The 27,136-nt window shown below is 36.0% G+C and overlaps 1 long non-coding RNA gene across 1 annotated transcript in view; it reads left to right on the forward strand.

Annotated features, from left to right (window-relative positions):
- LOC309860718 overlaps positions 1-26,507 on the forward strand; it is a 347,454-nt gene extending 320,947 nt beyond the window's left edge. The window contains exon 3 of the long non-coding RNA XR_014309553.1: positions 26,267-26,507. This is a non-coding gene — a long non-coding RNA (uncharacterized lncRNA). The remainder of the gene's footprint in view (positions 1-26,266) is intronic.
- Positions 26,508-27,136: the final 629 nt, after the last annotated feature.

Raw genomic sequence — 27,136 nt, forward strand, 5'->3', positions numbered from 1 at the left:
CCAATTTGTTCTCATCCTCCCACCCCACCTCCCTTCTAAAACCCTCAAGTTTGTTTCCCGGCCAAGATTATTTTAAAACTGTGCTCTAGGGGGCGCCTGGGTGGCTCAGTTGGTTAAGCAGCTGCCTTTGGCTCAGGTCATGATCCCAGCGTCCTGAGATCGAGTCCCACATTGGGCTCCTTGCTTGGTGGGAGCCTGCTTCTCCCTCTGCCTTTGCCTGCCATTCTGTCTGCCTGTGCTCACTCTCTCTCCCTCTCTCTCTCTAATAAATAAATAAAATCTTTAAAAAAAAAAAAAAAAAACTGTGCTCTAGTCTTCATGTCTTTCCTGCTCCACCTTCCTTCTTCCCTCTTCTCCCACACAGGAGTGAATCTGCCTCTTGGTTTCATGACACTTCTTTTTTATACCCCCAGGTTTACTGAGATATCATTAAGATACACTACTGTATAAGGTATATAGAAATAATGATTTGACCTACATACATTGTAAAATGAATATTGCAGTTAGTTTACTGACCTCCATCACTTCCTATAAGTAAAAGAAAGCGAAAAACAAAAAATCCTTATTGGAAACTCTCAGGATTTAAGTCTCTTAACTTTTTCATACCTAGATCATGTTAAGTACAGACATCATACTTATTTATATTTTAACTAGAGGTGTATCACTTCAATCAGCTTTCTATGATTTGCCTCTCCCCACCCCATGCCTGTGGTAACTCCAAATATGATCTCTCTTTCTAGGAGTCCAGGTTTCCACATATAAGAGAGATCACACAATATTTGTCTTTCTCTGACATTTCATTTACCATAATGTTGTCAGGGTCCCTTCATGTTATCAGAAATGGCAGGATAGCCTTGTTTATTTTTTTTTTAATAGTTGAGTGATACTGCATTGTATATACACCACAACTTCTTTATTCATTCATCTATTGGTAGATGTTTAAGTTGTTTCCATATCTTGGTTATGTCAATAATGCTACTATGACCATGGGGAAGCAGATATCCTTTTTAAATTAGTGTTTTCATTTCCTTTGTATATATTACTTGAAGTTGAACTACTGGATCATAGAGTAATTTGGCTTTTCATTTTTTTGAAAAAATCCTCCATACTTTTTTTATAGTGACTGTGCCAATTTACAGTCCCATCAGAAGTGTATGAATTTATTTTATCCACCACCACACCAGCCTTTGTTATCTTTTCTGTGTATATATGTGTGTATATAAGAAAATATATGTATATTTAATTAGACATAGTTGATATAATATATATACCTAATTGAGGTATAGCTAATATATTAATTTCAGGTATATTATATAGTGAATGGACAATTACATACATTATGAAATATGTTCATCATGGTAAGTGTAAATGTAACATCTCATATACATGGATATCAATAACATCATATACATGGGTATTCAATAACATCAATAGTTATTGAAAGATTATTTACTATATTCCCTGTGCTACATATGGGGATGACTTACATATTTGATAACTGGAATTTTATGTCCACTGCTGAGTGTAGAACCTGGCATCCAACCATGTGATCATGACCTGAGCCAAAACAAAGGGTCTAAGACACCCACTCACCACTATCTTCAACTTCCTTCATCATTGTCTTACAGTCTTTAATTCCCTTGGTTAAATTTATTTCCAGGTATTTTATTCCTTGTGATGCAATTGTAAATAATAATTTTTTAAAATTTCTTTCTCATAGTTTATTACTACTATATAGAAACAATACATTACTATATATTAATTTTATATTTTGTAACTTTACTGAGTTCACTACTAGTTCTAATAGTTATTTCTGGAATCTTTAGATGTTTTCTATATATATTTAATATTGTGTCATCTGCTGATACCATTTAACATTTTCCTTATTGATTTGATGCCTTTTCTTTCTTCTTCTTTTCTGATTGCTTAGGCCATGATTTCCAGTACTAGGCTGAAAAAAACTAGCCTAGAATAAAACTAGCCTAAAAAAATAATGAACATTCTTGTCTTGCTCCAGATCTTAGAGGCAAAGCTATTAGATTTTTACCATCCAGTATGATGTTAAATATGGGCTTATCATATGTGGTTTTTCTTATGTTGGGGTATGCTCCTTCTAAATCAACTTTGCTGAACATTTTTATCATGGATGGATGTTGAATTTTGTCAAATGCTTTCTCTGACTCTATTGAGATAAACATAGGTTTTTATCCTTCATTTTGTAAACATGATGAATCATGTTGATTTGTGAATACTGAACCATCCTTCTTTGCTGGAATAAAATGTCACTTGGTTATGATGAATGATTCTTTTATTATATTGTATTTGGTTTGTTATTATTTTAAGGATTTTTACAACTATCCTCATCAGGGTATTGGCCTATAGTTTTTTCATTTGCTTTTGTTTCTGTTTTGTAGTATCTTTTCTGTTGTTTTCTGTTTCTTTGTTTTGTTTTTTTAATCAAGGTAATGATGACCTTATAGAATGACTTTGGAAGCTTTCCTTTGTCTTCTATTTTTTTAATAGTTTGATAAGGGTATGTATTAACTCTCCTTTTTTTAGTGGTAATGAACTACTTTACCTCACCTTTAATTCTAAATGACAGTCTTACAGGTAGAGTATTTTTGGTTTTACGATTTTTTCCTTTCAGCACTATGAATAGATCATGTCACTCTCTTACCACCAGAGTTGCAGCTGAAAAATCAGCTGATAGTTGAGTTTTGCTTATACATAAATCTTTGCTTTCCTCTTGATGCTCTTAAGATTTTCTTCTTGACTTTTGACATTTTAATTATTGTCTCTTTGTATGAACCTTCTTGGGTTCATCTTACTTGGGGCTCTCAGTTTCCTAAACATGAATGTCTGTTTCCTTCCCCAAGTTAGGGAGGTTTACAGCTGCTATTTCTTCAAATAAGGTTGTGTGCCTTACTCTGTCCTCTCCTAGGACACTTACCAACACAAATGTTAGTACACTTGATATTGTCCCAGAAATCCATTAACCTATTACCTTTTTTTACCCTGTTCAGTATGGGTGATTTCCATTCTCCTATTTCCTGTCTTCAAGCTTGCTGAGCCATTCTTCTGCTTTCTCCACTCTGCTGTGGTTTTCCTCTAGTGTATTTTTAAAATTTCATTTAGTGTATTTTTCAGCTATGATTTTTCTCTTTTTTGAACTTCTCCCTGACTTAATGCATTCTTCTTTAATTTCTTTTTTTTTTTCAATATTTTATTTATTTATTTGACAGGCAGAGATCACAAGTAGGCAGAGAGGCCAGCAGAGAGAGGTAGGGAAGCGGGCTCACTGCTGATCAGGGACCCTGATGCAGGGCTCAATCCCAGGACCCTAGGATCATGACCTGAGCTGAAGGCAGAGGCTTTAACCCTCTGAGCCACCCAGGAACCCCTCTTCTTTTATTTTCAATAAGCATTATTATGGTCATAACTTTTAACTCTTTTTTAGTAGATTGATTCACTTAATTTAGATCTTTTTCTCAGGTTTTTTCTTATACTTCTATTTGGAACATTTTTCTCTGTCTCCTTAATCCATCTCATCCTCTATGTTTGTTTCTTTGCATTAAGCATGCCAGCTACACCTCTTGGTCTTAAAAGTAGTGGTTTTCTATAGAAGCCCTCCCGTGTGGCCTACAAGCACAATAACCACTGGTCATAAGCACTAGGTGCTATGAGAGTGTCCCCCATGGGCTGCATGTACTCTCCTGTTGTGAATGATCTGTGACTAGTGTGGGCATATTGGTAGGTGGGGCTGGCCCCCACCCTGGTTGACTGCACTGCCAGTCTCAACTATTGTAGGTACAGTGATGGGCAGAACTACGTGTGTGTGTGTGTGTATTTTTTTATCACAGCCATTGTAATGGCATAAGGTAATCTCTGATAGTATTTTTAATTTGCATTTCCCAGATGATTCTGTTACTGAATATCTTTTCATGTACATGCAGGCCTTTTGTAAGTCATTTTTGGAAAAATGTATATTCAGGTCTTTTGCCCCTTTAGATTGTCTAAGTACATTATTTGTTTACTTTTAAATTTTTATTTGCATGAATTTTTTATACATTTTAAACATTATCCCCCCTCAGATATAGAGTTTGCAAACATACTTTCCCTCTGTAGATTGTCTTTTTGGTTTGTTGATAATTTTTTTTTGCTATACAGTAGTTTTTAGTTTGATGTAGTCTCACTGTTTCTTACTTTGCTGCTTATGCTTTAGGTGTCATATCCAAAAAAATCACTGGTAAGACCCGTAGCAAAGAACATTTTCCCTGTTTTCTTCTAAGAGTTTCACATTTAATTCATTTCAAATTAATTTTTGTTAGTTGCATAAGATGGAGCTCTAGTTTTATTCTTCTACTTGTGAATACCTAATTTTCTTAGCACCATTTATTAAAGACTGTCTTTACTCCATTGAACTATATTGGCTCCATTATTAAATATTGATAATATATGCTTGGGTTTACTTTTGGGCTCTTAATTCTATTCCATTGCTTTATTTGCCTGTTTTTATAGCAGTACCACACTGTTTTAATAGACTATGCCTTGATAGTATAGCTTAAAATCAAGAGGTTTGATGTCTCCTGCTTTTTACTTCTTGTGAGGATGACTTTGGCTATTTCAGGGTGCTATGGTTTCATTTTATTTTAGGATTAAATTAACCTCCATAGAGATTACATTGAATCTACACAGTGTATTTAATAGTATAGAAATTTTAACAATACTAATTCTTCCAGTGCATAAACAGAGACTACCAATCATTTATTCATGTCTTCTTTCTTTCAGCAATATCTTGAAGTCTCCAGAGTAGTGATCTTTCACTTCCTTGGTTAAGTTTTTTATTAAGGATTATATAGGTTTATGTATGCTATTATAAATGGGATCATTTTATTTCATTTTCACATATTTCATTGTTAGTGTATAAAAACACTATTTTTATCATGATAATTTTGTATCCTGCAACTTCACTGAATTTGTAGAGATAAAACAGTTTTTAGGTGTGGACTTTAGTATTTTCTATATATAAAACCGTATCCTCATATAGTGACAGTTTAACTTCTTCATGTACAATTCTAATGCTTTTTATTTCTTTTTCCTTCCTGACTGGTGTGCAAGGATTTCCAGTAGTGTACTGCATAGTAGTGGTGTGAATAGGCACCCTTGCCTTGTTTCTGATCTTCTTTTATTGAAGGGTAGTTGGCATACAGTGTTATTCCAGTTTCGGTTGTACAACACAGTGATTCAACTCTGTATCTTAAACTGTGCATAACATATCATACAATACTGTAATTATAATATTAACTATATTTGCCAGGCTGTATGTGTCATCTCCATGACTTACACATTCCATACTGGAAGCCTATGTCTCCCACTCCCCTTGACCCGTTTTGCTCATTGTATGTTTCCATACAGCAAAGGACTGTTTCCTTTGCTATGCAGAAGCTTTTTAACTTTTTGATTAGTGTTTTCTTTTTCTTTGGGTAAACATCCAGTAGTGGAATTTGTGGATTTTGGACTATTGCTGATTTTAATATTTTGAAAATCCTACATACTATTTTCCACAGTAGCTGCACCATTTGACCCTCCCACCAACATTGCATGAAGGTTCCATTTTCTCCATATCCTCACCCATCTTGTTCTTTCTTTCTGGTATTGGCCATTCTACCTAGTGTGGGGGTGGTATCTCATTGAGGTTTTGATTTACATTTCCCTGTTGGATGAGTGATGATGAGCATCTTTCCATGTGTCTCCTTGCCCTCTAGAGGTCTTCCTTAGAAAATTATGGAGGGCACTGGTTGTGGTGCATAAACAATGAATTCTGTTATGCTGAAAAGAAATTAAAAAAAAAAAGAAGAAAAATGTCTACCAATGTCCTCTACCCATTTTGATGGGATAATTTAGGTTTTCTGTGTTGTTTTTATATATTTTGAATATTATGCCCTTATCAGATGTGTCCTTTGCAAATACCTTCTCTCATTCAATAGATTCCCTTTTAATTTTGTGGCTGGTTTCCTTCACTGTGCAAAAGCTTTATATTTTCCTGTAGTCCCAACAATTTACTTTTGCTCTTGTTTCTCTTGACTGAGGAGACATATCTAGAAAAATGTTGCTAAAGCTGATGTCCCAGATCACACTGCCTGTGTTTTTTTCTTAGGAGTATTATGGTTTCAAGTCATTGGGGGCATACCTGCCAATATCCATGATAGCTATAGCTGAATAAATACTAGGAAACCAAATCCAACAATACATTTTGAATTTATTTTTGTATATTTTTTATTCAGTTCCATTAGCCAGCATATAGTACATCATTAGTTTTTGATGTGTATAATACCCAGTGCTCATGATGTCATGTGCCCTTCTTAATACCCATCATCCAGTTACCCCATCTGCCACCCCCTCCCTTCTGCAATCCTCAATTTGTTTCCGAGTCCAGAGTCTCTCATGTTTTCTCGCCCTTTGATTTATTCCCATTCGGTTTTCCCTCCCTTCCCCTATGGTCTTCTGCACTGTTCCTTATATTCCACATATTTGTGGATTATTTGTTTTTGGGAGAGGGGTTGAGTTTGATAAGGTCTTGATGTATCTTGAATATCAGCCCTTTATGTGATAAGTCACTTGCAAATATCTTCTCCTATTCCATCGGTTGCCTTTTAGTTTTGTTGACTGTTTCCTTTGCTGTGCAGAAGGTTTTTATCTTGAGGAAGTCCCGCTAGTTCATTTCTTGTTTTTTTCCCCCATACCTTTAGGGATGTATCTTGCAAGTTGTTATTGGGGCCAACGTCAGAGGGGTTGCTGCCTATGTTCTCCTGTAGGATTTTGATGGTTTTCTGTATCACATTTAGGTATTTCATACATTTTGAGTATATCTTTGTGTATGGTGTACGAGAATGGTCCAATTTCATTCTTCTGCATGTGACCATCTAACTGTCCCAGCACCATTTATTGAAGAGACAATCTTTTTTTCCATTGATATCATGTTCTCTGCAAAGAGTAAAATTTTAACTTCTTCTTAACAATTTGATACCTTTTATTCATTTTGTTTGATACATTTTATTTATTTTGATTCATTTTGTCTGATTCCGATACTATGTTGAATACAATTGATGAGAGTGGACATCCTTATCTTGTCCTTTGACCGCATGGGAAAATCTTTTGGATTTTTCACCATTGAGTGTGATGCTAGCTGTGGATTCGTTATATATGGCCTTGTTATATTGATGTTCCCTCTAATTCTATTTTGTTAAGATCATGAATAGATGTTGAATTTTGGTAATGTTTTTTATCCTTTAATTTTTTAATGTGATGTATCACATTGATGATTGTATGGTTACAGAGAACTGTCCTTCATCCCTGGAACAAATTCTACTTGATTTTGGTGAATGATTCTTTTAATGTATCATTGAACATGGTTTGCTAATATGCTGTTGAGAAATATGTTCATCAGGGATATTGGCTTGTCATTTTCTTTCTCTGGTAATGTCTTTATCTGAATTTGTTAGTTAGCATGGTAATGCTGGCTTTGTAATATTAATAGAGAAATATTTTTCTCTTTTTGGAAGAAGTTGTAAGAATGCATATTAACTCTTTAAATGTTTAGTAAAATTCACCTATGAAACCATCTGGTCCTGGACTTATATCTGTTGGGATTTTTTTTTTTTTTTGGTAGGGGGGTAGTTTTTTGATTATTGATTCAATTTTGTTACTGGTAATTAGCCTGTTCTAGATTATTTCTTCCTGATTCACTTTTGGAAGAATGTGTATTTCTAGGTATTGATCTATTTCTCCTAGGTTGTCTAGTGTGTTAGCATACAATTTTTCATAGTAGTCTATCATAATCATTTATATTTTATGGAGTTGGATGTTACTTCTCTTTTCCATATATAATTTTATTTATTAGAATCCTCTCTTCTTTTTTCCTGGTCAATCTGGGGTAAAGGTTTATTAAAATTGTTTACCTTTTGAAGGAACCATCTTTGGGTTTCATTGATTGTATCCTTTTTAGTGTCTATTATATTTACTTCTACTATGATGTTTGTTATTTCATTCCTTCTACCTGCTTTGAACTTTTCCTAGTTCCTTTAAATGTATAGTTAGGCTGTTTGAGATTTTTCTTGTTTCTTAAAGTAGACCTGTAATGCCATAAATTTCTTAGAACTGATTTTCCTGTATCCCCAAAATGTTGGGCCATTTTGTTTCCATTCTCATTTGTCTCCATGTATTTATTTCATTGACCCATTGGTTATTTAGTAGCATGTCATTTAACCTCTATGTGTTTTTATGGGGTTTTTATCTTGTAATTGATTTCTAGTTTTATACTGTTGTGGTCAGAAATGATGCTTGATATGATTTCAATCTTTTGAAATTAAACTTGTTTTGTGACCTAGTGATTTCACCTGGGGAATGATCTGTGTGCACTTGAATGTGTATCCTGCTGTTTTCTCAGGGAATTTTCTGCATACATTTGTGAAGCTCATGTGGGCTAATGTTTCTTTCAAAGTCATTGCTTCCTTAATGATTTATCCCTTGATATAAGTGGAATGTTAAAGTTCATTACTACTATTGTATTACTGTCAATTTCTCTTTTTACATCTATTAATACATGCATTATACATTTAGGTGCTTCATTGTTGGGTACATAGATATTTAAAACTGTTATATTCTCAGGCGCCTGGGTGGCTCAGTGGGTTAAGCTGCTGCCTTCGGCTCAGGTCATGATCTCAGGGTCCTGGGATCGAGTCCCACGTCAGGCTCTCTGCTCAGCAAGGAGCCTGCTTCCATCTCTCTCTCTCTCTCTCTGCCTGCCTCTCCATCTACTTGTGATCTCTCTATATCAAATAAATAAATAAAATCTTTTAAAAAAACTGTTATATTCTCTTCTTGGCTAGACCCCACTACCATTATATAATGACTTTGTCTCTTTTTAGAGTCTTTGTCTTTGGGTGCTGAGGGGTTTGGAGGCTGGTGGGACAAATGAAGCATGTGAGCTCTCTGGAACTGAAATGGCACAGGCCTGGAGTGTTTTGGTGTGCTTTGTGCCTGTGTCATGTTGGTGAGATAGTTGGAGCTGTAATGAGCACTGTTCAGGGAAGTCCCCATCTGTGCCTCACTAAAGCCCTCATGGTGAAATGGCTGTAGCTAGTATAGGGTAAGGTGCCCCTTACCATTAGTAAGGTGCCTTACTAATGCAGGGGGCTGGCGAGGGATTCCAGATGTTGCTATTTTCATTATTATCACTGAGCTCTGGCAGTAGAAGCAGGGAGTAAACTCTAGCAGTTACTAGCTCCTCCAAACCCTGGAGATAGTTCTAGTTGTTTCCCTGCTATTTAACAAATTTCTTCATTGAGTTCCTTTATATTTTAGTTGCTCTTTCAAATCATAGCCTTTTTTCTGTGCCCCAGAGTAGATGAATCTGCTCATAGCTCCTAAGAATCCCTCCCCACCGCATTTTTCAGTGGCAGGGGTGAGAATATAAATCATGAATACTAATGATTTTTTTAAAAAATACTCTTACTTTATGACACAGCAGTCCAATCAGTACATAGATATTTACCCAACAGAAATGCAAAAATACATCCACATGAAGCCTGTAAGTCAGTATTCATGACTGCTTTATTTATAATCACCTAAACTGGAAACAACCCACATGTATATCAGCAAGTGAATGGATGATCATAGTAGATCCACTCAAAGAAATAATATTTAGTGCTAAAAAAGGAGAAATACTAGGGACAATTATCATACTAGTCATTGCTAAGGGGAAGTGGGTGGGGAGCACAGTAGGTACAGCTGCCTTCTGGGAAACTTTTGGAGGTGATGAAATTGTTCTGGCTTATGAGGTAGTAGTGACATGACTTTACACATTTGTCAAAATTGAACAAGAGATGTATTTTACTCTATATTAGTTATACATCAGTAAACTTGAGGTAAAAACATATATATGGGACCTGTAAAATGCCAAAATAAATGCTAACATATCTGTACAACTTTTAGGTATGACAAGTATGATTAAAGATGAAAATTATTTCCAAATTAGCTACAAGATTCAGTGCAATTATAATCAAAATTTCTTATAATTTCTCAAGTGGTTTATAATATTTATATCATAGAGCTAAAGGGAGGACTTGCTTTAATCAAATATCAAGCCTTTCTATAAAGCTAAGGTTATTAAAATGTATGTTTCACTCAGGGAAAGACATATCAATAGGAAAAAATAAAGCACTCAAGAGACTTTGTGGGACTGTTATATATATTAGGAAAAGAAGCATATGTACTATGTATATGATATAGACTAAACATGAAGGGAAAAACTTTAAAACTCTAATTTAAGACTAACAGTATTCTTACATTTAGACAGGGTAGGTTTTCTTTCCAAAAGATATAAATAATAGAGTAACAGATCAGTAATTCCAACTCTAAGATTTGTAACTTCAATAGTAAAAAGAAACCATAATATTAAAGAAAATACAGTAACCTAGATAATACAACCAATATGTACTACAGGCAATAGAAAATCCCAAAATAATTCCAATCAGTTAATAAGAATATGATAATCCAGGAGAAAATGGGCAAGCGATATGTTCTGGTAATAGGAGAAAACACAATTAGGCAAGTAAGGATGAAAACAGAAACCACAATACTAATAGAATTGGAAAAAACCAGAATACACAAGTTATCATTTCAAACCCTTATGTTGACAAGAGTTAAAATTTCTAATTTTCAGAGAATATGAGAATTGAAATCTAATACCCAGCTGCTGGGAGTATAAACTGGATATGGAGGGTAGTATCTCTTAAAGTTGAAAAGAAGCATATCCTACAGCCTAACAATTCCATTTCTTAGCATTCTCTCATACCTGTGTGCAGCAAATATGCACAGGGTACCCAAGAGCATTATTTGTGTTAGAGAAAAATGAAACAGCATAAATGTCTATCAGTAAAGCGATGGAAAACTAAACCATAGTGCATAAATCAATGTAATACTGTATAGTACCAAAATAAGTGAGAGTCACTTGATCTAGATGTTTAATGGAGTAATTAAAAAACATGATGTTAAGTAACCAAAAGCATGTTACAATATAATGGGCAGAATGTAATACCATTACATACATTAAAAACATAGTAAACAGAGTGCTATCTTTTCATGGATATATAATGGGAATTTTAAAATTTAGACATCAGTATACTAATGATAGTGGTTTCACTCTGAGGGAAGGGGTAGAGAAAGTTGGCTTGTGTAGGGGAACATAAGGAACTTCAGATGTATGTACACTGTTTTTTGTTTTTGTTTTTTAAGATTTTTATTTATTCATTTGACAGACAGAGATCACAAGTAGGCAGAGAGGCAGGCAGAGAGATAGGAGGAAACAGGCTCCCTGCCCAGCAGAGAGCCCAATGCAGGGCTCGATTCCAGAATCCTGGGATCATGACCTGAACTGAAGGCAGAGGCTTTAACCCACTGAGCCACCCAGGTGCCCCTGTATGTACACTGCTTTATTTCCTTAAAAAAAATAAATAAATAAACCAGGCTAGGGGTGCCTGGGTGGCTTAGTGAGTTAAAGCCTCTGTCTTCAGCTCAGGTCATGGCCCCAGGGTTCAGGGATCGAGCCCCTCATCAGGCTCTCTGCCTGCCTCTCTGCCTACTTGTGATCTCTGTCTGTCAAATAAATAAATAAACTCTTAAAAAAAAAAAAAACCAGGCTAGTAAAGACTAACCTGAAATAAGACTAGTAGAGACAATGTGTAATCATCTGTTGTGTTACTTCACACACAGTCCCAGTTCATAATTTAAAGGGATCATGCCAGGGTATGCAATGGGGCAAACCATAAAATGATGGTCCTCACCTCATAATTATAGATTTACCATTCCATCTAAAAACAGGGTCGGTAAATTTCCAAGCTGAATGCTATGCTGAGAGTTTTGAAATTTTCTTTGAAAAGGAACCACAAAAGGGTATGTCAAACAGCCTCTCTTCTGGGTCTCTTGGGGTCTTGGTTATAAGATCCTTTCAAGTACTTTCTCAAACAGTGAGGAAATTAGATTATTTTTATAAGACTATTGGGGACTTTGAACTCAATTTAATTACTAGCCCTAATTTATTTTATTCTTGGATTGTTACATGTAATACATTACTTTGGAGATAGCCATTACAGAAAAAAAACTTTAGTTACTGACATATAAAGAACACAGGAAATAAGATTACTATACTTCCATTTTCTGCAAATATAAGCCCCCATATTACCACTATACCTTCCCAAATGATATATTTGCTATTTTCAATATGTTTTTTATCAGAATAAATCTTAATTCCACAAAAAATATTTACAGATGACAGTAATAGTAATCTTCATGACTGGTTTTGTGACAAGGTAGACAGATCTTGGAGGGCTATGGTTCAGTGAAAAGCTACAGTGATATGTATTCTGTAATGCTGCTTTTATGTCAATATTCAAAATTATAATGCAAGTAAATGAATGATAGTGCTATATTCTTTTTACAGTATATTCTTTTGAAAATAATCATTCACAATCTCCTTGGGATTCGTCAATTGAGAGGCATGAAAGCTGAGCCAAAATTATTTTTTAGTAAATAATTCTGAGCCTTCCAACATGAAGTGTAATTCTGTATAGAGTTGCAGTATCTAAGCCAATACAGTTTTGAGAATACCTGAAAAAATTATTTTAGTTTAATATTAGTTGCTTGTTCGAGCAATGATAAACCTTTTTCCTGGTATATACAAATAAATCAGCATAAATTAGGATACTGTTTATATTCTCAGTCACCTTAAAAGAAGAGTCTTTGAGAGAAGCACCCTACAGATACCCATGTCATTCCAAGCTAATTCAATCTGTCACCTCATAGGTCAGAAGTCCTTAGATCTTGCCCTTTTCACAATGACAGGAAGGAAAATCATCCCTCAGTGGGGACTATAACAAAGTCTTGTACTACACTTACACAGGTTTCTAATCAGAAATGCAGGACAAAGGGAAAAATAATAATGTATTTTTCATAAATTCTAAATAGCTTTCCCCACAAAGCAGAAGGGATGAGAAAATGCAAGTCTTCCTGCCACTTGTGTAAACAATTAATCTAAAAACCCGTAACTAATATAGACTCATAATCAAGAAACATCTAATCTCTTCAATTAGGGGGGTAACTCTGCTTTAAAAATGAGATATATTTTATTTTATATCCCTGAATACTGAATTATACTAATAAGGCTAATGATGAACATACTGGGTAAGCATCAAAGCTCAATTAAAATTCTCAGTTATCTAGTAGATTTCAGCTTATGAAATCTGATCAGAATTAGGACAGTGGTTACTTCTTAAATCTGACTGAATTACAAACTCAGGATTTTACTTGCATGTATGCGTATTTTAGAATACAATTTCTATAAATCTTGCTTCTACATAACAAAGAGATGGACTATGAACAAATCTGAAATAGATCTTCACCCATAATTTTTTACAGTTCTTTTTTTAATACGTGTTAAGAAATTTAAATTTTATGCCCAGTCCCAAAGGACAGACATCTCTAGCATGTTTGCATGGAGCCAGTTGTGGATGGAGGAAGAAGGCAAGGTATTAACTGTTAGCTCTTTCTCACGTGTATTCTCCTGTTGGTCAAAATTTGCCACATTCACATCCACCGACATTTATGGATTATGTCATCCAGCTCCTATTAAAGGATTTACTGGGACTACTAGGCCAATTCTTAATCTCATGGTCCCCACAGATAGCTTGTAAGGAATATAAAGTATGTACTAAGTACTTAGTATAGGGTGGAGACTTGTGTTCCCTTCAAATTCATATTCAAAATCTAACCCCCAAAGGGATGGTATTTAGAGGTATTAACCACTTTGAGAAGTGGTTAAATCATGATGGTAGAGACCTTAGTTCTGAAGAGAGTGGGGAGAGCTAGCAGGATAGCCGAAGTCAACAGGGCAATATACAACCTGTAAGAGTGTCCTTACTGGAACCCAACCATGCTGGCCCCTGATCTTGGACTTCTAGGTGCCACCTCTGTTAAGAAAGAAATTTTGGGGTTTTTCTGTAAAGGTCACCAAGTTTAGGGTGCTGTGTTACAGTAGCCCAAACCGACAAGATAATAGTTTCCCATTCATTTCATTGTACTTTTCAGAAATATACGAAATGTTCTACAGGTCAGCCAATTTTTTAACCTTCCTTGTGCAAGTTATAATTGTAAGGAAACTTTAATTCCTCATTTAACAACTCATTCCAGAAATTGTAAAATTATGAATAGAGTTTCAAAATTAGTCCAGTAATAGTTACATCTGCTTGCTTCCTTTAAAAAAATATATTTATATTGAAGGTAAAGGGGCTTGATAGGAAATGCACATACATGCTTAGACTAATTTGTAACCCTTGCTCTATCTCTCACCATCTGAGTGACCTTAGGAAGTTACCTACTGTTTTTGAGTTCCATTTGCCTCATCTTTAAAAAAAACAATGATGCCTTTTCACAATACTTCTCAAACTTGAGATGCATCAGAATCACCTGGAAACTTTGTAAAATCACCGATTATTGGGTTATGCCCCTAGAGAGTCTGGTTCAGGAGAATTCAAACATTTGCATTTCTACAAGTTTTCAGGTAATTTTTTTTGTTTGTAACACTACCACAGCCCTCCAGAATGAGATTGGAAATACAACTCATAAATTATAAGTAATTAATATTTTTGTTGTTTTGCTTATTTTCTGATTATAAAAATAATGTATGATATCATAATTTTAAAAGCTTTGAAAACCAAAAAATATTAAAAATTAAAACAACCTGGAACACTACCATCAATCTCCAACAAAGAGTATTGTTTCTTTTTGCTATTTCCTCCCTTAACTAGCATTTCCACCTATTTGTGTTAGTTCTGTCTGTTCACATTGAGGGATTATGCATGTATACCTGTGCCCCTTAAAATCCTATATATTCTTCAATAATGAACATAGCTTCCATCTCCTCTGTATTTCCTAGTATATCCTTGATAGAATTTCTATTTCCTTCATCTATATTCCTGAACCAAGGAGAAAAATGAAGACAAAAGCCTTTAAATATTAAGCGTTCCACACCCTCATTATATATTGGTATGAAAACAGGATGCACAGAGGTTAACCAAAGAACTGAAAGCTAATAATCTCATGACCATGATAAATTTGTTTCTAAAAACTGCCAGTAACCACTGGGCTTGTCACTATATCTGTTCACTTCACCTGTTGGACTGTCACTTTATCAAAATTATTCACTTGGGCAGGATGAGATCTTTTGTTGTATTTTGTGCTCATTTTTGGTATACATTGTGATAGGTGAAGTGCAGCAAAGATGCTAATGAACTTACAGCTCCGTTCAAAATCTATTCCCAAAACCACGGGTAAAGAGCAGAACCGTGTTTATCATCAAGTGATTTATATTTGTATCACATTAAAATCAAAAACACATTTGTTTTTAATTGCTCATAAGTTAAAGCAAACCTTGAAATTCCTGAAATATCATTTTGAGAGGATATGGGTAAAATTATTTTTATTTTTGATCAACAAATAGGAAAAAAACAGCATTGTTTTATTGATCTAGTTCACTACAGCCCTTCCAAAAAGACTGTGCAAAAATAAAATGTCTGAGGTATGGATAAAATAGATTATGCTGTTACCAAATTAGCAGGTACTATAGGCTAAGAGGATCACCAGTAAATATATAAACCCAGGCTTCCTAAATGCAGAATAGCTAAGGGGATTATTTGCTACTTTATTTTTGCATTGTTCATTTTTTCATGGTTTTATTATAGCAAAATGTATATTACCATGTTAGTATGCTCAACATTAATTCCTAATACTCTTAGGCTACTGAGTCATGGGAATTAGTACTAGAGTCCAATTTTCCCTGATATTAAAAAATGTATATTCAAGAAGCTATGAAAGTTAGTATATCCTTCAGTCTAATAAATCTACCTCTAGGTTCTGGTTCAAGATGGTAATACCAGAAAATTTTAAACATCTCCTCCAATGGACACCCCAAGTCTATAGCTATCTATGGAGCAATGTCCTTGAGATGGGGGGTAGAGATACATAGAAGCAGGTAAGAAGGGCTGAGACACAGGTTTGCTATAAACCCCACAGCCAGCATAGGACCCCACATTAGGCACCTAACTTTTTTTTTAAATTTATTTATTTAACAGACAGAGATCACAAGTAGGCAGAGCTGTGATCTGAGGGACAGGCTTCTCATTAAACACACATTTAAGGGCTGACTATAAACTTTACAAAGACTTTGCAAAGTGGGTACGATCCTCCTATTCTCCCACTGTCACTTGCCTTGGCACCAGTATCTCTTGGAGGAAAGTTCTTCAATGTGTCTGGTGCTCTGGTTTTTCCAGCTGCCACCCAAGGAATACCCCCTGTTCACCTAGATCTGATGGCTAGTGTTATATCACCAGCCTTTCTGTGAAAGAGGCCTAATTGCTTATCCTGGAACTTTGGCTTTGGGGCAGACTTTAAGATTAGCACACATCCAGAAGCACCAGAGGTGCTCTCAGGGAACAGACCAGTAGACATCAAATTTATGCTCTCTCTGTTTCATTGCAGTTTGAAGCTCCATTTCTGTGACTACTGCCTTGTGCTTATTTCTAAATTGCTTCTCTCTGGTGGCCATTGGTATTCCACTGTGGTCTTACAGGATACCATGCATTTATATTCCTTAAAAGCTGCTTCCTGAGGGCCTGAATTCCAACCAAGCTTGACGTAGAAGCTAAGATCCTCACCTACAACACTGACTAGTTTGGCAGACACTCAACTCCTGGGAACTATTAAAACTGACTATTTGGATATGTACAACCAAGAGCTGAGTCAGGGTTGAATAACCAGGTTTATCTTCTACTCCAGGCCCAGGTTTTAAGACTGGAAAAGAAGGCAGTTTCATCTAATGCACATAAACCAACACAAAGTCCAGCAATGTGAATAGAGAAATGTGTTACAAATGAAACATTAAAAGAAGATACTTACCAAAGTCAGGAGAAGAATGAATGAACACAGTGAAAGGTTGGACAAAGATAGAAACAGAAGTGCTGACAAGATGTCACAGAACTCAGAAATACAGCAACCAAACTGAAAAACACAAGACAGGTGTTCAACAATAGAGTAGATGCAGCAAAAGAAAGGCAAAGAGAATTACCCAAGCAGACTAGCATTCACAATGCAGGACTTTCAGAAGAAAACAGAGAAAAGGGCAGGAAACTTACTTAAATAATGGCTGAAAACTTCCCTAAATTGAGGAAGGAAACATATTTGTATCCAGGAAGCCCAGTACCAGGTAAGATAAAACAAGACCTACACAAAGACCCACTATAATTAAAATATCAAAAGTTTACGGCAAGGAGACAATCTTAAAAGGAAGAGAAAAACAACTCGCTACATACAAGAGAATCGCCATTTTCAGAAGAAACTTTGCAGGCCTGAAGAGTGGGGCATGATATATTTAAAGTGTTCAAAGGAAATAATTCCCAACTAAGAATACTCTACCCAGGGAAGTTATTCAGAAATTCAGGAGAGTGAACAGTTTTCCAGACAAATGAAAGCTAAGGAAGTTCATTACCACTACACCAGTCTTAAAATAAATATAAAAAGGACTTCTTTAAGCTGCAGAGAAATGGTGTTAATTAGTAACGAAAAAAATATTACAGTATAAAGCTCATTGTAAAGGTAAATCAGTAAAAGTAGTGGATTTAATCACTTATAAATTTGGTATAAAGATTGAAAGAGAAAGTTAGTGATGTGGGATACAAAGGCAAAAGAAAAAACTAAATTTCTTTACTGCCTACAGCCTATTGACAAGACCTAAAAAGAGGCAGAGTGACTTTCCTCTGAGAGCTCAGGTGCCTCAATGTTGACATTTGGGTAAGGGCAAAAGGCAGTCTTAACATTATCCTGACCTCCAGGATGCTGTGAATCTACTTTAAACAGAAGGAAATTCTTTTGGAAACTTATTTTATTGCTAGCCCCCAAGATATATGTTAGCAATCCTCATCCAAACATGTGGCCCCCTGATATATATCTCTAGAGTCTTATGTTTACTAAACGGAAATATGTAACTTTTTCCTAGCAATAACTAGCCCTCTGAGGGTCCTAGAAACCTCATATCCATAATACCCTCCTACCTTGAAAGTATGTAATTGCCCAGTCCTCAGAACCCCAGTGCAGCACTTTCCACCCACAGGTCCTATCCCCGGGCTTTAATAAAACCACCTTTTTGACATGTCTAAAAAATATTTTTCGTGACCATTTGCTCGAAGCCCCAACATTGCTACATCACTTACTAAAAATAAAAATGTAAAACTGCACAAAGAAAACAAATTGGGAGGGTGGCAAGAGAGTAAAAACATAAAGCCTAAAGTGAATAAATCCTAAGTTGTTATCAACTTAAAATAGACTGTTACACATTATTATATATGTGCTTTACGATAACCACAAGGCAAAAACTTAGAGCAGATAGGTAAAAGAGAAAGGAATCTGAACATAGTACTCAACAAAGTCATAAAACCACAAAGGAAGAAGGAAAGAGATAAAGAAACAGAAGATGTACAAAACAGCCAGAAAACAATGAAAGCCCCAGAACTACATCCTTATAAATACTTACTTTAAAAAGAATGGCTGAATAGATAATAATAACACTCCTCTATATACTGCCTACAAGAAAATGACTGCACACTCAAGGAAACACAAGTCAAGGGATGGAAGAAGATATTCCATGCAAACTGAAAGGAAAAGAAAATTGGGGCAGCTATCCTTACCCAAAACAAACTTTAAAACGAGGACTAAAAGTAGACAAGGAAGGGCATTGCATCACGTTAAAGGGGTCAATCCAAGAAGAGAGCATTTATATATTTAGATGCTCCTATGTTGAGTATATAAATATTTATAAATATGAATAGACCTAAAGAAATAACAATGTAATAGTAGTTAAGAATTTTACTATCCTACTCACATCAATAAATGGATCATCCAGACAGAAAAGAATTAGGAAACATTGGCTTTAAAAGATACATTAGAACAGATGAACTTAAAAGATATGTGCAGAATATTCCATTTGAAAAGACCAGAACACATTCTTTCAAGTATACAACCATTTTCCAGTACAGTCAGTCATATACTGGGCCACAAACCAAGTCTTAATAAAGTTAAACAGGTCAAAATCCCACCAAGCATCTTTTTTGACCATGATGGTATGAAACTAAAAATTAATTATAAGAAGTAAACTAGAAAATAAAGGCATGAAAATTAAACAACATGGTAAACATGATACTGAAGAACCAACGGGTCGATAAAGAAATTGAATAAAAAAGAAAATGCCTGGAGACAAATGAAAATGGAAATCCAGCATATCAAAATTCACAGAATACATCAAAAGCAATTTGAAGAGGAAAGCTTATATTAATAAATGCCTACCTGAAAAAATTTTTTATCAAATATAACTACCTCATTTTATACCTCAAGTAGGAGAAAAAGAACAAATCTCAACATCAGTAGAAGGACGGCTACAACAAAAAATGTACCAGACATAAATGAAATTTAAAAAAAAATAGAAAAGAGCTACAAAACCCTGTTCTTTAATGAATAAAATCCATCTATGTTTAGGTAGATTCACCAAGAAAAAAAAAAAAAAAACAGAAAGACTCAAATAAAATTAGAAATGCAAGAGGTATCACAACTGATACCAAAGAAGTATGAGTGTCCTTAAAGGGCTACTACAAAGAATTTTATGGCAACAAATTGAACAACCTACAAGAAATAAAGCAATTCCTAAGAACTTACTACCTTCCAAAAACCATGAAGAAATAGAAAATCTGAAGAGACCAATTACTAGTATGGAGAATCAGTAATCAATATCTTCCGAACAAAGTAAGTCCTAGACCAGATGGGCCTCACTGGTAAATTCTACCAAACTTTTCAAAGAGTTAAGGCCAATCCTTCTAAAACTCTTCCAGGAATAGGAGAGGAGGAAACACTTCATTTTGTAAGGCCAGCGTTAGTATGATTCCAAAACTAGACAAGGATACCACAAGAAAAGGAAGTTATAGGGAAAGATCTCTGATGTTCAGAGATGCAAAAATTCTCCACAAAATATTTACGAAGTGAATTCAACAATAACACTATAACGAACATACCTGGTGATGAAGTGTGATGTGTTCCAGGGATGTAAGGATACGTTAGCATCTGCAAAAAAAAATCAACATAGCAATCCTGTTAACAAAATGAAGTATTAAAAACCATATTATTTGATCTTGATGAAATCCCAATAGTTCATTTTTTCCCTGCTCCCCTTGCCTTTTGCGCTGTTCCTAGGAAGATGTTGCTGCGGCTGAGGTCGAAGAGGTTGCTGCCTGTGTTCTCCTCAAGGATTTTGATGGATTCCTTTCGCACATTGAGGTCCTTCATCCATTTTGAGTCTATTTTCGTGTGTGGTGTAAGGAAATGGTCCAATTTCATTTTTCTGCATGTGGCTGTCCAATTTTCCCAGAACCATTTATTGAAGAGGCTGTCTTTTTTCCATTGGACATTCTTTCCTGCTTTGTCGAAGATTAGTTGCCCATAGAGTTGAGGGTCTATTTCTGGGCTCTCTATTCTGTTCCATTGATCTATGTGTCTGTTTTTGTGCCAGTACCATGCTGTCTTGATGATGACAGCTTTGTAATAGAGCTTGAAGTCCAGAATTGTGATGCCACCAACGTTGGATTTCTTTTTCAATATCCCTTTGGCTATTCGAGATCTTCTCTGGTTCCATATAAATTTTAGAATTATTTGTTCCATTTCTTTGAAAAAGATGGATGGTACTTTGATAGCAATTGCATTAAATGTGTAGATTGCTTTAGGTAGCATAGACATTTTCACAATATTTATTCTTCCAATCCAGGAGCATGGAACATTTTTCCATTCCTTTGTGTCTTCCTCAATTTCTTTCATGAGTACTTTATAGTTTTCTGAGTATAGATTCTGTGTCTCTTTGGTTAGGTTTATTCCTGGGTATCTTATGGTTTTGGGTGCAATTGTAAATGGGATTGACTCCTTAATTTCTCTTTCTTCTGTCTTGCTGTTGGTGTAGAGAAATGCAACTGATTTCTGTGCATTGATTTTATATCCTGACACTTTACTGAATTCCTGTATAAGTTCTAGCAGTTTTGGAGTGGAGTCTTTTGGGTTTTCCACATATAGTATCATATCATCTGCGAAGAGTGATAATTTGACTTCTTCTTTGCCAATTTGGATGCCTTCAATTTCCTTTTGTTGTCTGATTGCTGAGGCTAGGACCTCTAGTACTATGTTGAATAGCAGTGGTGATAATGGGCATCCCTGCCGTGTTCCTGACCTTAGTGGAATAGCTTTCAGTTTTTCTCCATTGAGAATGATATTTGTGGTGGGTTTTTCATAGATGGCTTTGATAGTATTGAGGTATGTGCCCTCTATCCCTACACTTTGAAGAGTTTTGATCAGGAAGGGATGCTGTACTTTGTCAAATGCTTTTTCAGCATCTATTGAGAGTATCATATGGTACTTGTTCTTTCTTTTATTGATGTGTTGTATCACATTGACTGTTTTGCGGATGTTGAACCAACCTTGCAGCCCTGGAATAAATCCCACTTGGTCGTGGTGAATAATCCTTTTAATGTACTGTTGAATCCTATTGGCTAGTATTTTGGTGAGAATTTTCGCATCTGTGTTCATCAACAATATTTGTCTATAGCTCTCTTTTTTGATGGGATCCTTGTCTGGTTTTGGGATCAAGGTGATGCTGGCCTCATAAAATGAGTTTGGAAGTTTTCCTTCCATTTCTATTTTTTGGAAAAGTTTCAGGAGAATAGGAATTAGTTCTTCTTTAAATGTTTGGTAGAATTCCCCCGAAAAGCCGTTTGGCCCTGGGCTTTTGTTTGTTTGGAGATTTTTAATGACTATTTCAATCTCCTTACTCATTATGGGCATGTTCAGGCTTTCTATTTCTTCCTGGTTCAGTTGTGGTAGTTTATATGTCTCTAGGAATGCATCCATTTCTTCCAGATTGTCAAATTTGTTGGCGTAGATTTGCTCATAGTATGTTCTTATAATAGTTTGTATTTCTTTGGTGTTAGTTGTGATCTCTCTTCTTTCATTCATGATTTTATTTATTTGGGTCCTTTCTCTTTTCTTTTTGATACGTCTGGCCAGGGATTTATCAATCTTATTAATTCTTTCAAAGAACCAGCTCCTAGTTTCATTGATTTGCTCTATTGTTTTTTGGTTTCTATTTCATTGATTTCTGCTCTGATCTTTATGATTTCTCTTCTCCTACTGGGTATAGGGTTTCTTTCTTGTTCTTTCTCCAGCTCCTTTAGGTGTAGGGTTACGTTGTGTACCTGAGACCTTTCTCGTTTCTTGGGAAAGGCTTGTACTGCTATAAATTTTCCTCTCAGGACTGCCTCTGTTGTGTCCCACAGATTTTGAACCGTTGTGTTTTCATTATCATTTGGTTCCATGATTTTTTTTCAATTCTTCTTTAATTTCCCAATTGACCCATTCATTCTTTAGAAGGATGCTGTTTAGTCTCCATGTATTTGGGTTCCTTCCAAACTTCCTCTTCTGGTTGATTTCTAGCTTCAGAGCATTGTGGTCTGAAAATATGCAGGGAATGATCCCAATCTTTTGATACCGGTTGAGTCCTGATTTAGGACCGAGGATGTGATCTATTCTGCAGAATGTTCCATGTGCACTAGAGAAGAATGTGTATTCTGTTGCTTTGGGATGAAATGTTCTGAATATATCTGTGATGTCCATCTGGTCCAGTGTGTCGTTTAAGGCCTTTATTTCCTTGCTGATCTTTTGCTTTGATGATCTGTCCATTTCAGTGAGGGAAGTGTTAAAGTCCCCTACTATTATTGTATTATTGTTGATGTGTTTCTTTGATTTTGTTATTAATTGGTTTATATAGTTGGCTGCTCCCACGTTGGGGACATAGATATTTAAAATTGTTAGATCTTCTTGTTGGACAGACCCTTAGAGTATGATATAGTGTCCTTCTTCATCTCTTATTATAGTCTTTGGCTTAAAATCTAATTGATCTGATATAAGTGTTGCCACTCCTGCTTTCTTTTATGTCCATTAGCATGGAAAATGCTTTTCCACCTTCTCACTTTAAATCTGGAGGTGTCTTCAGGCTTAAAATGTGTTTCTTGGAGGCAGGTTATAGATGCGTTTTGTTTTTTTATCCATTCTGATATCCTGTGTCTTTTCATTGGGGCATTTAGCCCATTAACATTCAGGGTAACTCTTGAGAGATATGAATTTAGTGTCATTGTATTGCCTGTAAGGTGACTGTTACTGTATATTGTCTCTATTCCTTACTGATCTACCACTTTTAGGCTCTCTCTTTGCTTAGAGGACCCCTTTCAATATTTCCTGTAGAGCTGGTTTGCTATTTGGAAATTCTTTCAGTTTTTGTTTTTCCTGGAAGCTTTTGATCTCTCCTTCTATTTTCAATGATAGCCTAGCTGGATATAGTATTCTTGGCTGCATGTTTTTCTCATTTAGTGCTCTGAAAACACCATGCCATCTCTTTCTGGCCTACCAGTTCTCTGTGGATAAGTCAGCTGCCAATCTAATATTTTTACCATTGTATGTTTCAGTCTTCTTTTCCCGGGCTGCTTTCAGGATTTTCTCTTTGTCACTGAGACTTGTAAATTTTACTATTAGGTGACGGGGTGTGGGCCTATTCTTATTGATTTTGAGGGGCGTTCTCTGAATGTCCTGAATTTTGATGCTCGTTCCCTTTGCCATATTGGGGAAATTCTCCCCAATAATTCTTCCAGTATACCTTCTGCTCCCCTCTCTCTTTCTTCTTCTTCTGGAATCCCAATTATTCTAATGTTGTTTCCTCTTATGGTGTCACTTATCTCTCGAATTCTCCCCTCGTGGTCTAGTAGCTGTTTGTCCCTCTTTTGCTCAGCTTCTTTATTCTCTGTCATTTGGTCTTCTATATCACTAATTCTTTCTTCTCCCTCATTTATCCTAGCAGTGAGAGCCTCCATTTTTGATTGCACCTCATTAATTGCTTTTTTGATTTCAAGTTGGTTAGATTTTAGTTCTTTTATTTCTCCAGAAAGGCTTTTATATCTCCCGAGAGGGTTTCTCTAATATCTTCCATGCCTTTTTCGAGCCCGGCTAGAACCATGAGAATTGTCATTCTGAACTCTAGATCTGACATATTACCAATGTCTCTATTCATTAGGTCCCTAACCTTCGGTACTGCCTCTTGTTCTTTTTTTTTGTGGTGAATTTTTCTGCCTTGTCATTTTGTCCAGATAAGAGTATATGAAGGAGCAAGTAAAATACTAAAAGGGTGGCAACAACCCCAGGAACATATGCTTTAACCAAATCAGAAGAGAAATCCAAATCGTGAGGGGGGAGAAAGGGGATAAAAAGAGGTTCAAAAAAAAGAACGAAGAAATAGGAAAAAAAAAAAGAAAAGATTTTAAAAAAGAAAACAAATAAAGAAAAATATAAAAAAGAAAATATATATATTAGATAAACTAGTTTAAAAATGTTAAAAAGAAAAGGTTAAAATTTAAAAAAAATTTTTAGCAGAAGAAGAGAAAAAAATGAAAAAGAAAAAAATTAAATTAACTTCAAGACTAAAAAAAATCACAGGGAGAAAGCCATGAGTTCCGTGCTTTCCTTTCTCATCCTCTGGAATTCTGCTGCTTTCCTTGGTATTGAAACCGCACTCCTTGTTAGGTGAACTTGGTCTCGGCTGGATTTCTTGTTGATCTTCTGGGGAAGGGGCCTGTTGTAGTGATTCTCAAGTGTCTTTGCCCCAGGCGGAATTGCACCGCTCTTACCAGGGGCCTGTTGAGTAATCCACTTGGGTTTGCTTTCAGCAGCTTTTGTTCCCTGAGCACTTTCCGTAGAGTTCCGGAGGACGGGAATACAAATGGCGGCCTCCTGGTCTCTGTCCCGGAGGAGCCAAGAGCCCAGGGCCCCACTACTCAGTGCGCCTTCAGAGAACAGCGCCCAGTTACTCCTTCTCCCTGACCTCTGGCCCCGCTCCGAGCTCACCGAGTCTGCGACCGGTTCAAGGTAACCCCAAGCTGTGATCTTATTCTCGGCTCTGTCTCTGTAGCTGGCATTCCAATGCCCCCAAGCTCTGCAACACTCAGACACCCCTGATCCTTCTGTGACCCTGAGGGACCTGAGACCACGCTGACCCTGCGTGGGCTTCGCCCCGGTTTAGCCTCTGGAGCAATGTCCCTCAGCGGAACAGACTTTTAAAAGTCCTGATTTTGTGCTCCGTTGCCCCGCAGCTTGCCGGGAGCCGGCCCCTCCCCCTGGGTCTATCTTCCCATTGCTTTGGATTCACTTCTCCGCCGGTCCTACCTTTCAGAAAGTGGTTGTTTTTCTGTTTCCAGAATTGCTGTTCTTCTTCTCTTCAATATGCCGATGGATTTGCAGGTGTTTGCAATCTTTAGATCAGCTATCTAGCAGATCTCCTGCTAGCTGATGTAGTCTCAGCCTGCTACTTCTCCGCCTTCTTGACTCCTCTGTTGAAAGTTTTTATCACAAAAAATACAAATTCAGTAACTTTGGAAGGTGAAGTAGGTAGATTTATTGTGGTCATTACTTTTTAAACTCTGAAGTGATCACCATAATAATCTAGTTGACATTTGTCACATTTTATACTTCCAGATTTTTTTTCTAGTGATAAGAACTTTATACCAAATATCAAGTTATAATGTAGTACGGTGTCATGTATCAATTTTACCTCAGTAAAGTAAACTCACTATTAGAAATTTATCCTGAGGACAAAGTCACAGATGTGCATATGGAAATGCAAAAAAAACAACAAAAGGCTGTAAGTGTAGGTTAATTATAATAGTAGGAAAAAATCAGTACTGTGTAAAATGTGAAGTGGTTAAATAATGGTATAACTTCAAAATAAAAACTCTGTGATTAAAAGTATTTCCTAAAATGTGTTCTTAAAACCTCACCCCTGAAAGATGTGTACAGGCATTTCACTTTCTCATCCCATTCGATAAATATATATGAGGACTGCCCCCAAATGCTTTCAATTATGTGCAACAAGATGCCTACTTGAATCTGGCTTGAACTCTTAAGGGTCCAGTCTAGGTTCAACCATTATGGGAATGTCGTGGCTGATATAATTAAGTTTAAAGGTAATCAAAATATTCAACAAGTCATCAGTTCCAATAATCTGTAATTTTCTAAACTCTTCTTTTTTCTCCAGTGGTTGGCTTCATCTTTAAACTGGATTTCCTCATGGACACAATTACTTGAGAAACAGAAGAAGTGTCACACCAGCATGTGAAGTACATCAGAGGCAATCATGAGGAGACTGAGAAGACAAAAGTTTCACAATTTTTTAGAGCCTAGCAGTTGTAGTCCATCACATATACGTCAAGATAAAAAGCTAATCCTCAAGTAAGAGAATTTGATATCGTTTATTGTTTAAAGCTCCTGTGCATGCTCCAATCTTACATATACAATAGAAATTCTGTATACTTAACTCTTTTTATATATTTTCTTCTCCCTATAGCTGTATAAAAATGCACAATGCCATATGCATGGGATGCATTATATTCTTTGCAATATTATGCCCCTCCATTCTCCCCATTGCTCCACTTACCCTTGCTGACCCTCCACCAGACTATGAACTTCAACTGTATCTTTCCTTGCATGGTAACCAGGTGGTGAGTATTAAGGAGCGCATGTGTTGGGGTGAGCATGGGGTGTTATACACAGCTAATGAATCACTGAACACTCCAACAGAAATTTAAGATGTGCTATAGGCTGGCTAAATGAACATAAAAAAAGAGCTTCAAGATATAAACAAAAAGAAAAGAAAACACTCTTTCAAACTTTAAATGAAAGTTTGTATCTGGTACCTACCTCAGGGAGGGTGAGAGTTGAGAGGGGGATCCTTACCGAACTGGAGGTCAGTCATCAGGCCCAAATTGTCATTTACTTGGCTTTTCCATAAAATCTATTAGGTACTCATACACCTTCATGAATATTTTGTAGACACTCACTGCACAACTCAGACCTTGCAATTGGGCCACTAAAGAGAGATACCCATTTATCAGTGCTTACTGATAAA

Source organism: Mustela nivalis (genome assembly GCF_964662115.1).
Source record: "Mustela nivalis genome assembly, chromosome: 3".
Lineage (NCBI taxonomy): Eukaryota > Metazoa > Chordata > Mammalia > Carnivora > Mustelidae > Mustela > Mustela nivalis.